General features: G+C 35.7%; 1 non-coding gene and 1 pseudogene across 1 annotated transcript; both read left to right on the top strand.

Moving 5' to 3' along the window:
* Positions 1 to 367: 367 nt before the first annotated feature.
* LOC127900726 (agamous-like MADS-box protein AGL11) lies at positions 368 to 1,458 on the top strand (annotated as a pseudogene).
* A 10,397-nt stretch (positions 1,459 to 11,855) lies between these two features.
* LOC127901663 (small nucleolar RNA R71) lies at positions 11,856 to 11,959 on the top strand. Its single transcript, XR_008053907.1, has one exon. It is a non-coding gene; the product is annotated as a small nucleolar RNA R71 (small nucleolar RNA).
* Positions 11,960 to 14,111: the final 2,152 nt, after the last annotated feature.

The raw sequence follows: 14,111 nt of genomic DNA, 5'->3' as shown, positions 1-14,111 counted from the left end.
TGGGGTTGAAGTTTTGTGGCTTCTACCGTACACTTAAGTTGCTAGATTGCAAAGTTAACTAAAAGCTCAACAATTACAAGCATACTTTAATTTTCTTTATCTTCTTATTGGTTTTAGAAGTACTGTAGTAATAAGTTGTATTTGGTTTTGATGTGGACAATAAAGACCCGGATTATCTGGAGTTCCTGAAGTTTATTGATAAACCTACTGAGAATCTACCAAGTGTAGAAATTCAGTAGGAAAGAAAAGAAGCTGAGCTATCTGGTTAGTTAGTTATATTTAGATGAATTTGATGAATATAACCTGCTATTCCTAGTGTGCGCGAGTGTGTGTGTAAATGTATGTAATTTAAGCTATAAAATAAATAAATTCTGGCACTATTACTGAGATCAATGCTCAGGTAAGTAATTCATTAATTTAAGCTATAAAGTCAGGCGTTGCTAGGAATATATATTATTATGAAAAAGTGAAAAAAAAACAAGTTATTATCATTTATTACCACATAGCTAGCATTGAAATATAAAGTTCCCAATAAAAATTTAACTTCTCCCATTACATGCGACCCACGGAAACAGTACAGTCAGCAGGAGTCAGCAAAGCTGCGGCAGCAAATTCAAATGTTACAGAATTCTAACAGGTATTTTCAATTATTTCATCAACAATCATTTTCATATTAAGCATAGTTAATTAATTATGCCAAAATATACAATTTCAAATGAATTTTCAATTGGTTATCTCACTCTTGACTCTTCATATAGGCATTTGATGCGTGATTCTCTGAGTTCTTTAACTGTAAAGGAGCTTAAGCAACTGGAGAATAGGCTTGAGTGAGGCATCACGAGGATCAGGTCCAAGAAGGTAATTAATTAATTTCATTATGCATACAAAAATAATTGAATTTGAGCAATACACCATTGTTTTGCAACAAAACATTGCATAAACTTTATAGATATACGTTCAGTATATGTAATTTGTGTCATTTTGAAAATAATTTGTTACTTTGTCTGTTTTCTGTTTTGTGCAACATGAAATGCTGCTAGCTGAAATTGAGTTCTTGCAGAAAAGGGTAATAATTAATGTTCATTAAATCCTGTTTAGCCTTTTTTTCGTTTTTTTCCATGCTTTTATGGAACTCTTTAACATTTTCATTTTCATAGGAGGCTGAGCTGGCAAATGAAAGCGTGTGTCTTCGATCAAATGTATGAAAATCAGTCTGTTGTATGTATAATGCATTTTTTCTCACCCTCTTCCAAAATTTCAGCACGTTATTAAAATTTCATTGTTTCTGAAACTCAGATAGCAGAAATGGAGAGGTTTTAGCAAGCAAACACCGCGATTGGGCAAGACCTGAATGCAATCCATGAATTAGCTTTTTGGAATTTCTTTGGTGCTGCTATTATCGAGGGTGGTGGCTCTGCTTACTCTCACCCGGACAAGAAGATACTCCATCTCGGGTAAGTAATTCTCCCATCACATTTCATTTCCACGAGCTCGTGTTGTGGGTGCATCAATGTTTTTCCCGTTTGCAGGTAAGCTAGATGCTGGAGATCAAGCTTTTGGCACCTTAGTATGAGATCTGCAATCAGACCATCATTATCTACTAAATGTGTGTGCTACTTGATACCTATTTTTGAAACTAGCAATATATGAAACTGGATGAGTTTATGTGTAACCTAATTTCTTACGCTGACTTATCATTGGCTTCTTCTCATTAGGAGACCAGTTATTATTGTTGTGCAAATTTTATTGAACTCGCAAGTACACGAATCTATTGTAGTATAGATCAATGGTGACGAGTGTCGATCCCACGAAGAGGTAGATTTTAATTGTGTGTAGAATTAATTTTGTAAATAGGTGATTGGATTTGTGATGGAAATGATTTGGAATATGCTAAAACTTAAATTAAAATGGTGAGAATAAATTCTAAAGTTGGAATTGAAATGGCGAGAATAAATTGAAGAGAATTATATTGAAATGACGTCCCTGGGTATCTGGATCCGTATCAACATGCATCATGGGCTAAATAATCCTTATTAATGCCAATTAAATCATGAGGGGGGAATCCACACCTCATGAACCACGCTCTAATCAATATGGTGCTAAGGGCTTATCGTGCTAAATAATAATAACCTTGTACTAGGGTGCCGGTGAAACCAGGGCGGTATCTAGACAAGATTAGTATTATTTGTCGACGAAAAGTCAAATCATCCACAAAAATTAGAGGGGAAGAGAAAGTAAATTTACCAAATAAAGCCCATGACACATGTTGAGACTTCACCTTCAACCCAAGCTTGAAAGAAAATTAGCCAATCATAATTGAACTAGGGGCAAAATGGAATTTTATTAAAATACGTAGAAAATACAAGATAGAGAAGGAATTACAAAAAACAGAGTCTAAAAATGGATTCAGAGATGCCAAATTAGGGGGGAGAGGTCCCCTTTTTATAGATACATCAAGTAAATCATGGCCATCGGATTAAAAACAGTTTGGACGCTCAGGATTGCGCCACGTCATCAGTCAACAGTAATACGCGATTTGACCATGCGGTTTGAACAGTGACACAGTTTGCACAGTAACGCGGTTTGTTTGAAAATAATCCCATGTGTTACATGTACCGTACGCGCATTTTTCGGTCCACTAATATGCTGCCACGTCACCATCAACAGTACATAAGAATTTTAGACCAACAGGATCATGACACCTCATCAGTCAATGCCACGTCATCGGTCAATGCCACGTCATCGATCCGTCTATGTGAACAATGTTGTGAACAGTAACGTAGACAGTACCGTACATATGAATAGTACCGTACATGTGAACAGTGCCATTTTTCCTTTTATGCTCCTCCTAAGGTTTTCGACCGTCCTGAGTCCAAAAGTGATGTCCGTTTTGCCATTTGATCTCTCGTTTATTGTGAAATGACTATGATGCCCCTAAAATACACAAAATACTTAATAAAATAAAACACACATAATTAAATTACAAGAACCTTAAATACATAAAAGTAAGGGTTGTTAGTAAGACTTGAAATATAAAATGACGATTTTCTCATTTATAAATATACATTTTCTAACACTCAACACACCCCCCAACCAGCTTATTGCTAGTCCCTAGCAAATAAATCGAAAACAAAATTGAAATCCAATTTTTTTTTTTAGAAATACTTGTATTTATTCAATCAGATTAATGACAACAATCAAATAAAAGTATAAGTATTATCTCCAGTTTAAAGCAACATCACACCCACATCAACCATCCACATGAATCAGCCCAGTAGACTTTGTTATAGCTACTTTCAAGAATGACATGGCGAACCCCAAAATCTCACTGGAAGTAGTGACACTCTCATAAAGAAATTAAACCCAATAAAAATAGTCACTCCAATGAATGGTAATTGAGAGAGAAAATAATAAATGAGTGATATCACATGCTCTCACCAAGATGAAATAAATATGCCCTCAGCTTAGAAATAATACGATCTCAAGTCAAACAAAAATGTTAGTCAACCCAATTTATTTATCTTTTTTTTTCTTTTATTTATTTTAAAATTATTATGCACCACTACATCTTTTTAGCTCATATAACTAGCTTTTACTTTAGACTATAGTTCCCTAAAATCAAGAAGGACTTTTATTAGAACGTAACGTAGGCTAGGGACATGGCTACCAAAGAAGAGAAATAAGGAAAACAAAGTGTATGTTTGAGAAAAATACAGAGAAATTTTTTTTTTAGAAGTTGCAAGGTGGATTTCACCTATTATTGTTATTTTTATTCTTTTGAAACAACAATTTTTGTTTCTTTTTTTTTGCTTTTATTTGGCATAACTTTACTGAACAAAATAATTATTTACATTTTTCTCAAACATAAATAGGTGATGGAACTTATAAGACATCGGGTAATACTCTAAATCGGAGTGGGTCAAGATGATAAGTTGACAAAGAAAATGTTTTTTTTTTAAAGGCTCAAAATGGTTAACTATGGATATTTGATAAAAGGGATGGCTAAAAAGGTTCAAACGGATCAAAGATGGTCTTTCCATCATTTTTTAGGGCTCTAAATAATCTTCCATATCTACTAGTTAGATGGGCCTCCAAATTTAGCAACACACATTTTTTTCTCTCTTTTTTTTTATTTTACAAATTTTTTTTGGAAGGGTTAACTCAAAAGAAATCTAAAGATCGTGTATAAAATAATAAACTGCTAAGCTGTATAAAGAATGGGCAAAAGGGTTATTTTCCAAGAAAAATGATAGGCTCAAAAACTCACTTGGCACTTATTATGACATGTTCATTCCTTCAAGCAACTCATATTTGTCTCCGACATCAACATGTAAAGTAGCAAACATGGCGTAACATCACTTAAGACCAAAGATAATACAAATACTAAAATTTGAAATCCATCATGTCATCCAATATTAAAACAAATCACACAATTATTTTTTTTTTTCAAACAACATTCTACCCCCCAACCTATTCTAAACATGAAAGGAAAATATGCATGCAGAAATGTGAAAATGATGCAAAAAAATTAATTAGAAAAAGTACACTTAAAATGATAGAAAAAGAATTTTTTTTTTTAACTAAGAAGATGTGTTTCTAGAGGCACTACACTCCATATTCAGCCATTTTCGACTCAAAAATTTGAAAATGTATATTTATAAAGGAGAAATTAAAAAATAAGAAGAAAAATGAACATCAAAACTTAATAAAGAAAAAGAAAATGTCTGAAACTTTTTTTTGTTTTTAATTTTTTTTGGTTTTTTTTTCAAACGATGAATATGCGTTTCTAGAGTCACTACACTCCATATTCAGCCATCTTCAACACAAAAAGTTAGCAACATTTAGTTTCTACAATAAAAAATCAGTAAAAACTTAACCAATATTCCACAATTGTCGACTATTCCCTCCCCCCAACCAGAACAAAACATTGTCCTCAATGTTTTAAACGAAAGAAGTAGAGTTTAGAAGACATCACCTGGGTGGTGCAACATAGAAGAAAATATTTACAGGCGGAGAGTTAAATCTAATTTGCACTTCTTACTGCTGCTCCTGTTACCATCATTATTTGGGCACTTCAACACAAAGGTCCAGGGGTTTGGCTCCGGTCTATAAGCTTGTAACAGATCAAATAGCTCATTTGCAGTGTGAGTACAAATAAAAAGTTTTTTCGCATTGGAAGAAATGAAATAATTTTTTATTGCATGGTTAAGAAATGCGATAAAGCCATCATAAAAGTTATTGACATTTAACAAACCGATGGGTTTTTGGTGGATGTGCAGATGGGCCCAAGATACTAGTGTGATAAGTGCCTCTAGTGTTGCAAGATCTCCTGGAAGGAAAATAAAAGCATCAGCATGATTAAGCATTTCAGTTCTTCTTTCTTGCATACCTGAGACGACTAACTCTTCTCCAGTCGATGAGTCAGACAAACTGCCCAAAGGTTTTAGGGCTCTTGGGATGATGCCTGGCACTTGGCTTCCTCTGACAAAAGCAGCTTCTGAGACCAATTTTGATAAGCCTAGGCTACCTCCTCCATACACCAAGTGCAATTTTCTATCTGCTATGCTTCGACCAAGATCTATGGCTGCCTCAACAAACTCTTTATGTTTGCCATAGTTGAATCCAAAAAGCACACAAATGTTCTTGAATTGTCTATTAGGAGTAGCTACCATTGTGATACTTCTCAAAAATAATTTGTGAGTGCTTGACAAAAAAGAAATCACATTTAAGAATCTTGGTGACAGTGGGTAACAGCTGTGTATGAGGTAGCATGTCAGTGTCAAATAGCGCGTAAAGCACGTGGCTGGATAGTAAAAAAGGAAACAGTAAAAAGGAAAAAGCAAACAGTAATAAAATTATTAAAGACAATAATGCAAACAAAAAAAACAACAGTGAAATAAAATAACAGTAAAGTAAAAGGATATTTACAGGTAGTTGCGACTGTGGCTCACATCTTCCTCTGGTTTTACGTCCAGAAACGGTTTGAACGCCCTCTATGGGTCAAGGATAGGCTTCCTATCCAATTTTCTTATAAACTGGCAAACAGGGTCATTTATAGTCAGATTCCCGAGACTATATCGTACATGCTCTTTCTGGAATAATGGCCATAACTGGAGAATCGCTCCTTGCACATATCCACTGGGATGCGTTTCAAGAGACAAAAGGATATCATCTAATGACTCCTTATTCAAGCCATCCCTAATGAATTAAATCATATCTTCCCTGTTATCAGACAACATTCCTAAAGAACATGGTTTTTACCGCAACTCATTCTAGCACACTTATGACAAGCAACATAAATTCTTCTAGCTCGTCGTTTTCTTGCATAATTTCCTTTACCATAACCAGGCATGAATGCAATAAATTTTGGAGGTAACTCACCTGCCAATCGTACTTTCGTCTCGATTAACCAACGGATATCAGCAGGTATGTTATTCCTCATGAGTAATCGCATGCGTTCAGACTGAGTTTTTAGATCGTAAGGAGGGCATTCTGAGGAAGTGAAGGGAATCGCTTGTGAAGCTTCGCTAGAATCTCATTTCTGTCCATACCTTCATCTCATAATATCAGTTATTATGGGAAACTGAAGTAACCGACTTGAATGTCACAGAGTACCGTTATCCGCCACTTCACCGGGGTAGCAAACTAAAGCACACAAACAGAAAAACAAATTAAAACACACAAAGAAAATTAAAATCGTCCTCTTATTGAATTTACTTCAAGCTCCAACTGGATGTCGTAAACACTTCTCTCAATGTCTCTAAGTTGGCTTTCTAAACCCTCAACATAGGCTACTAACTTTGGTGGTTGTAGAGTCTAAATGCAATGTGTTTTACAAAATTGAATCTGCCTTTTGAGATTAGTTTTGACACGTTGAAGTGGTTTAAGAATGTTCAGGAGGAACGGCCTAAGTATGGTACTCATGATTAACAATGATAAGAGAAAACTTACTGGTAAAACAAACACACTTATGCAAAAATAATTTCAATTAGCAAAAGAATAATAAAAAGAAAGAAAGAAGAAAAAAATCAAATCACCAAAAAGAAAAAAATCAATTCAAATATGGTGGATCACTCAAATTTATTTCGGTGTCTTCTCTATGTGGTTGGTACTCTAGATATGGCTTTAATCTTTGACCATTAACTTTAAATGTGACACCGTTCTTTGGGTCCTTAATTTCAATTGCCCCATGTGGAAAAACAGTATGACCAATAAAGGGACAAGACCATCGAGAGCGTAACTTACCTGGGAATAGGTGCAAGTGAGAATTGAATAAAAGCACTTTCTGACCTGGAGTGAAAGATTTTCTCATAATTTGCTTGTCGTGGAAGACTTTCATTCGTTTCTTGTAAATCTTGGCATTTTCGTATGCGTCATTGTGAATTTCTTCAAGTTCTGCCAGTTGTAATCTTGTTTCTGAGCTGGCTTGCAGCATGTCAAAGTTGAATTTCTTGATGGCCCAATATGCATGATGCTCGAGTTCCACAGGTAGGTGGCAAGCTTTTCCATACACTAGCATGTAGGGTGACATCCCAATCAGGGTCTTGAAAGCCGTTCTATATGCCCATAATGCATCATCAAGTCTTAATGACCAATCTTTTTTGTCTGGCCTCACTGTCTTTTCTAATATGTGCTTTATTTCTCGATTGGAGATCTCAACTTGGCCACTGGTTTGCGGATGATATGGGGTCGCCACTTTGTGTGTGATTGAATACTTTGTCAAAAGAGCTCTGAATGCTTTGTTACAAAAGTGGGCACTACCATCACTGATTATTGCTCAAGGGAATCCAAAGCGCGAAACAATATTGCTTTTCAAAAATCCTATCACCACCTAGTGATCATTGGTTCTACATGGAATTGCTTCTACCCATTTGGATACGTAGTCAACAGCAACCAATATATACTGATGGCCAAAAGAAGAGGGAAAGGGTCCCATGAAGTCGATACCTCATACGTCAAAAATCTCAACCACTAAAATTGGATTTAGTGGCATCATGTTCCTTCGTGTAATACTCTTCATTCGTTGACACCTATCATATGAAGAACAGAAAGTGTAAGCATCTCGAAATATAGTTGGACAATAGAAACCACATTGTAAAACTTTAGTCGCTGTTTTCTTAGCACTGAAATGGCCTCCACAAGCTTGTTCATGGTAGAATGAAAGAAAATTCTGAATTTTATTTTTTGGGACACATCGTCTAACAATTTGATCTACACAATACTTAAACAAATACGGGTCATCCCAAAAGAAATTCTTTATTTCTGCAAAGAGTTTAGCATTATCTTGCTTGGTCTAATGCTCTAGAAGTTTACCTGTAACAAGATAATTAACTATATCAGCATACCAAGGTAATACTTCCACACTCATTAATTGTTCATCTGGAAATGACTCATTCAATATTAATGGCTCTGTAATTTTGTCAAAATGGAGACGAGAGAGGTGGTCCGCTACAATATTTTCTGTGCCTTTCTTATCTTTAAATTCCAAGTCGAACTCCTGCAAAAGTAACACCCAATGAATTAGTCTAGCTTTTGCATCTTTCTTTGTGAGAAGATATTTAAGAGCAGCATGATCTGTGAACACAATTATTTTACAACCAATGAGATAAGATCAAAATTTTTCCATTGCAAACACTACTGCTAGCATTTCTTTTTCAGTAGTTGAATAGTTCAACTGTGCATCATTCAATGTCATACTAGTATAGTAAATAACATGAGGAATTCGATCAACCCTTTGTCTTAATACTGCTCCTACTGCATAATCAGATGCATCACACATGAGCTCGAATGGTAAGCTCTAGTTTGGGGGCTGAATGATGGGTGATGATGTCAACAATTGCTTTAATTTTTTAAATGCCACAAGACATGAATCATCAAAGACAAAAGGTACATCCTTAGCAAGTAGATTGCATAAGGGTCTAGAAACTTTGCTAAAATTTTTAATGAAACGTCTATAAAATCCAGCATGCCCAAAGAAAGATCTTACTTCTCTGATTGTTTTAAGTGGAGGAAGATTAGAAATGAGATCCACCTTGGCTTTGTCAACCTCAATACCTTTGCTCGAAATGATGTGACCGAGAACAATACCTTGTTTTACCATAAAATGGCACTTCTCCCAATTTAAGACTAAGTTCTTCTCGATACATCTCTGCAAAACTAGTGTTAGATGATGTAAACATTGATCAAATGAGTCACCAAAAACAGAAAAGTCATTCATAAAGACTTTAAGGAATCGTTCAACCATATTAGAAAAAATGCTCAACATGCATCGTTGAAATGTAGCAGGTGCATTACATAATCCAAATGGCATTCTCCTATATGCAAAAGTGCCAAAAGGGCAAGTGAAAGTGGTTTTCTCTTGATCTTTTGGTGCTATAGGAATTTGATTATATCCTGAGTAGCCATCTAGAAAGCAATAAAATTCATGGCCTGCTAATCTATGAAGCATTTGATCGATAAATGGTAAAGGAAAATGGTCTTTACATGTGACAGAATTCAACTTTCTATAATCAATGCATACACGCCATCATGTAGTCACTCTAGTGGGTATCAATTCATTATTGGCATTCGTAACCACTGTGACTCCTGACTTTTTAGGGATAACTTGTACAGGACTGACCCATGAACTATCAGAAATTGGGTAAATGATGCGTCTAATAGCTTAAGGACTTTATTTCTAATAACTTCCTTCATGTTAGGATTTAACCGACGTTGCATTTCCCTAATAGGTTTAGTATTTTCATCAAGGTGAATGTAATGCATGCAGTCTATTGGGTTTATACCTTTTATGTCCGCTATGGTCCATCCTAATGCTCCTTTGTGCTCTTTTAAAACATCCAACAACTTACCTTTCTGTTCGTCATTGAGGGATGATGAGATGATTACTGGAAGAGAACTTTCTTCTCCCAAAATGCATATTCCAGAGTGTTGGGAAATGGTTTGAGCTCGAGCTTCGGTGGTGATTCTGATGATGGGATGAGTTTCTTCTCTGATGGTGCTAGTGGTTCAACTCTTGACTTCCATTTATTAGTGTCCATGGATGGTGCTGAGTCAAGTATGGCATTGACCTCTTCGACCGATCTGTCAATATCAAAATCCAAACCAAAGTGAGTTAAATATGATTGTAAAGGATTATCATTAAGGTTTGAAACAAAAGTATCATCAACTAATGCTTCAATTAAATCCACATCAACAATTCTATCATCTATATTATGAGGTTGTTTGGCAATGTTGAAGATGTTCAGCTCCATAGTCATGTTGCCGAAGGACAACTGCATATTTTCAGTCCTGCATTGAATGTGAGCATCCGCAGTTGCCAAGAAAGGTCGGTCTAGAATGATGGGGATGTGCTTCCTTAAATCATGTATTGGTTAAGTGTCAATTACAATGAAATCAACATGAAAATAAAACTTGTCTACCTGATAAGCACGTCCTCTACAATACCACGAGGTATTTTCGTGGACCGATCTGCAAGTTGTAACACCACTGGAGTTGGGTGTAATTCTCCCAGTCCAAGTTTCACGAAAACTGAGTAAGGTAACAGATTTACACTAGCTCCTAAATCCAACAAAGCATTCTCAATTGTGTGGTTTCCTATACTACATGAGATAGTGGAGGAGTCTAGGTCTTTGCATTTTAGAGGAATTTTATGTTGGAGTATAGAACTAACGTTTTCTGTTAAAAATGCCTTCTTTTGAACATGAATGTTTCTCTTTTTAGTACAAAGGTCTTTAACAAACTTGGCATAAGATGGAACTTGTTTTATAGCATCAAGCAAAGGGACATTAACACTTACCTGTTTGAAGATTTCAAGAATCTCACTTGTGGATTTTTCCTTCTTTCCTTTAGCTAACCTTTGAGGAAATGGAGCTTTAGGAACGTATTCTCGTGGGTTGGTTTCTTCTTTCTCTTCTGATGGTGAGTTATCAACATTCACAGGTACAATTTGATTTTCTTTTGTCACCGGCATCTCCACTTTGTTGTCGACTTATTTTCCTTTTCGCAAGGTCATGACTGCTTTGACCTCTCTATGCTGTTGTGGTGAACTGGTACTTGCTTCATGTACTCCTTTAGGATTAGGCACTAGTTGACTTGGAAATTTACCTTTCTCAACAGTCATTGCCAAGGTCTGAACTGAAGAAGCAAGCTGTCCCACCATCTTCTCAAGGCTTGAAACTGATTGGGCTTGTGAGTTGAAGTTTGCTCTCAACTCATTTCGTAGTCCATCAATGGTGCGGTTTTGCTGCTCAATCGTGGAGTGAGTAACATTCTTGAGATTCTGGAATGAATCCTCTCATGGTCTGGGTTGAGAGTAGTTCTGGTTCTAATTGTATGGTATAAATGGTGGCTGAGAGGCTTGAAGAATTTGAGGAATTGGTTGCATTAGTGGAGTTGGAGCTGCTGGTCCATTCTGTTAGAATCCTTGAGACCATGAAAAATTGGGGTGATCTCTCCATCCAGAGTTATATGTGTTGGAGTATGGGTTGTAATTTGATGGTTTTCTCATTACACCTATGGCATTGGCTTGATCTGAGTATGAGTCATGGTCATGTGGTTCTGTTCATTTAGCAATTGATAACGATGCTAATTGTCGAGCAAGACCTTCAACCATCTCCTTGACTTCTTTGATACCCGAAGTTGACTCGCCAATGTGAATCTCATTCACTCCCTTAATTCTTCTAGTATTTCTAAGTGATCGACTCCGTTGTTGGGAATTATCCGCTTGTCGCTGGAAGAAGTCCCAAATCTCTGATGCACTTTTTGACATTAGCTCTCCTCCACTTGTTGCCATTAGCCATTCCTGCACATTCGGCAATAATCCCTCCAATACGTATTGGCATTGGTGCCACTTCTCGTACCCATGATGCGGACACTTCAAGAGTAGCCCATTGAATCGCTCCCATGTTTCGAAAAATTGCTCGTCCTCTCTCTGAGTAAACTCCGAGATTTCCCTGCGAATAGCGTTGGTTTTATGCACTGGGAAATATTTATTCAGAAATTTTGTTACCATTTGTTCCCATGATGTAATGCTATTGGCAGGTAATGTATTGAGCCATGAACGAGCTCTATCCTTTAAAGAAAATGGGAATAGTCTAAGTTTAACATCATCATTTGAAAAATTCTCATATTTAAATGTTTAACAAATTGCATGAAAATCATTTAAATGATTATATGAGTCATTTTCTAGGCCATAGAATGTGGGGAGACAATTTAGCACACTAGGTTTTAACTCAAAGCTCCTAGCAGCTACATTTGGGTATCTTATACATGATGTGCTCAAATTAGCTAAGGGACTAAAATAGTCCTTAAATGGCCTCTCCTGTGGTGCTTGTAAATCCATTCTAAATTTATTTTTAACGTGCTTGTGTGTGCGAAGTGTTTTTTCTAATTCAAGGTCTATAAGTTCAAGATTAGGAAATAATTACCTACGACCATGCATGCAAGGAACACAAAAATAAATGGGAATAAAACAAATAAAAATAAAGAAGAATGAGAAATTACAATACTAACCTTATCGCGCTGTTACAACCCTTCTATAAAAACACACTAAAACAAATACGTGAAATAAATTAACTAAGAATAAATTAATAAGATAAAAAAAATTACAAAGAAAAATAAATTGAAAATTAAATTACAGAATTTTAAAGAAGAGAGAAAATAAAAAAATAAAAAATTCTTAGCTTAAAATGTAAATTCACTCTTTTTTTTCTTTTTTTAATAAAAAAATTACAAGAAAACAATTAAAAGAAATTATTCACAAAAATTAATTTTATGAATTAAAATTACTTTCCTCCCCAGCAACGGCGCCAAAAACTTATTGTGCAAATTTTATTGAACTCGCAAGTGCACGAATCTATTATAGTATAGATCAATGGTGACGAGTGTCGATCCCACGAAGAGGCAGATTTTAATTGTGTGTAGAATTAATTTTGTAAATTGGTGATTGGATTTGTGATGGAAATGATTTGGAATATGCTAAAACTTAAATTAAAATGGCGAGAATAAATTGAAGAGAATTCTATTGAAATGACGTACTTAGATATCTGGATACGTATTAACATGCATCATGGGCTAAATAATCCTTATTAATGCCAATTAAATCATGAGAGGGGAATCCACACCTCATGAACCACGCTCTAATCAATATGGTGCTAAGGGCTTATCGTGCCAAATAATAATAACCTTGTACTAGGGTGCCGGTGAAACCAGGGCGGTATTTAGACAAGACTATTATTATTTGTCGACGAGAAGTCCAAAAATCCACAAAATCTAGAGGGGAAGAGAAAATAAATTTACCAAATAAAGCCCATGACACATGTTGAGATTTCACCTTCAACCCAAGCTTGAAAGAAAATTAGCCACTCATAATTGAACTAGGAGCAAAATTGAAATTTATTAAAATACGTAGAAAATACAAGATAGAGAAGGAATTACAGAAACATAGTCCAAAAATGGATTTAGAGATGCCCAATTCGGGGGGAGAGGTCCCCTTTTTATTGATACATCGAGTAAATCATGGCCATCGAATTAAAAACAGTTTGGACGCTCAGGATTGCGTCACGTCATCAGTCAACAGTACGCGGTTTGAACAGTGACACAGTCTGTACAGTAATGCGGTTTGGTTGAAAATAATCCCATGTGTTGCATGTACCGTACGCGCGTTTTTTGGTCCACTAATATGCTGCCACGTCACCATCAACAGTACATAAGAATTTTAGACCAATAGGATCATGACACCTTATCAGTCAATGCCACGTCATCGGTCAATGCCACGTCATCGATCCGTCTATGTGAACAGTGTTGTGAACAATAACGTAGACAGTACCGTACATGTGAACAGTGCCATTTTTCCTTTTATGCTCCTCCTAAGATTTTCGACCGTCATGAGTTCAAAAGTGATGTCCATTTTGCCGTTTGATCTCTCGTTTATTGTGAAATGACTATGATGCCCCTAAAATACACAAAATACTTAATTAAAATAAAACACACATAATTAAATTACAAGAACCTTAAATACATAAAAGTAAAGGTTGTTAGTAAGACTTGAAATGTAAAATGATGATTTTCTCCTTTATAAATATACATTTTCTAACACTCAACAATTATGCTGA

Source organism: Citrus sinensis, chromosome 3 (genome assembly GCF_022201045.2).
Source record: "Citrus sinensis cultivar Valencia sweet orange chromosome 3, DVS_A1.0, whole genome shotgun sequence".
NCBI lineage: Eukaryota > Viridiplantae > Streptophyta > Magnoliopsida > Sapindales > Rutaceae > Citrus > Citrus sinensis.
Note: the sequence above shows the minus strand (reverse complement) of the source record. Positions and strands in the feature narration are given on the sequence as shown.